This window comes from Perognathus longimembris, chromosome 13, assembly GCF_023159225.1.
Source record: "Perognathus longimembris pacificus isolate PPM17 chromosome 13, ASM2315922v1, whole genome shotgun sequence".
Lineage (NCBI taxonomy): Eukaryota > Metazoa > Chordata > Mammalia > Rodentia > Heteromyidae > Perognathus > Perognathus longimembris.
This window is the reverse complement of record NC_063173.1, coordinates 36,527,707-36,529,377: the sequence shown is the minus strand read 5'-3', so window position 1 is coordinate 36,529,377 and position 1,671 is coordinate 36,527,707.

The window sequence follows — 1,671 nt, the reverse complement described above, 5'->3', positions numbered from 1 at the left end:
GGGAGGCTGAAAATAGGAAGACCACAGTTCCAGACTAGCCTGGAGAGCCAGGTGCTGGTGGTTCATGCCTAGAATTCTAGCTACTCAGGAGGCTGAGACCTGAGGATCATGATTCAAAGCCAGCTCACACAGGAAAGTCCATGAGATTATCTCCACTTAACCACCAGAAAACCGGAAGTGGCACTGTGCCTCAAGTGGTAGAGCACTAGCCTTGAGCCGAAGAGCTCAGGGACAGTGCCTAGGCCCAGAGATCAAGCCCCATGACTCACCCCCCCCCCAAAAAAAAAAAAAAAAACTAGCCTGGACAGAAAATTCACAGAACTTCTCAACCAATAGCTGGCATGAGCCTGTCATCCTGAGCTACATGAAAGGCTGAGATTGGGAGGACATGGTGCCAAGTCAACTTGGGCAGAAAAGTCCACGGGATTCCATTTCCATGGAAGGAAAGCTGGACACGGTGCTTCATCTGTCTGATCCCAGCAACAGACCTAAAAGTAACTGGATGCAACTCAGGTGCACACATGAGTAGGAAGTAAAACCTTAACTAAACACAGTCCAAATTCAAGAAACCCTATCTTCAACAAAAAGCAATCTCCAACAAAAAACAAATGGAAGAGTGCCAGCCTGAGTGAAAAAGCTAAATGAGAGCATAAGGTCTTGGGTTCAAGCCCCAGTACCAGCACAAAGAGAAAGAACGAGAAGGAAGGAAGAGAAGGAAGAGAAGGCAGGCAGGCAGGCAGGCAGGCAGGAAGGAAGGCAGGAAGGAAGGCAGGAAGGAAGGAAGGAAGGAAGGAAGGAAGGAAGGAAGGAAGGAAGGAAGGAAGGAAGGAAGGAAGGAAGGAAGGAAGGAAGGAAGGAAGGAAAGAAGGAAGGAAGGAAGGAGAGAGAGAGAGAAGACGTGTCAACAAGTTCACTGGTATTAGGGTGCAAGTATAATGAAGAAAGCTAGCAGAGATAAATGGGACAAATATGATGACCTCACTGACAGAGTTCCAACAAAACAGCACAGAGATAATAAATACATACTTCTTGGAACTTTCTTTTTCTTTTTTCCATAAGTGTTTTCTCTTTAGTCACTGAAGTATGAAGATATTTTCTTCTTTCTAAACTTCCAACAGAACTTTTCATGCCAGGAATAGCACATTCCATCCTCTGTGTACCATTACCAGTAAACAGTGAAGTGACCATCAGGGAGTCTAAGTATTTCTTGCCTCATTCAAAGAATCCAGAAGTTTCTTTTGCTAAAAGTCAGTGCACAGAGCATAATAGTAGTATTGTGTCACTATGCACAGTGCCATCACACCACGATTAGGAGGCACACGCGTTACTGAGAGCCCTTTGTGGGCTACATTTATGTGCTGAAACAGACATGGCATTTTTAATCATGTAAATTTATGGACACTGTAAATTTTTTTCTCCCAGAAAAATGAATAAATCTTTTATATAATTCCCATGACAAAGGATAACAATGAAGCTTTTCAAGGCAAAGTTCTAAAATACTCACATTTTAAAACAAAATCAAGTTCTTTTGGGATTAGTAAAATCAGTTTTAAAAACAATTGTTCTGCTTGGCACCAGTGGCTCATGCCTGTCATCTCAGCTACTCCAGAGGCTGTGATCTGAGGATCGCAGTTCAAAGCCATCCTTGGAAGGAAAGTTCCTGAGACTCTT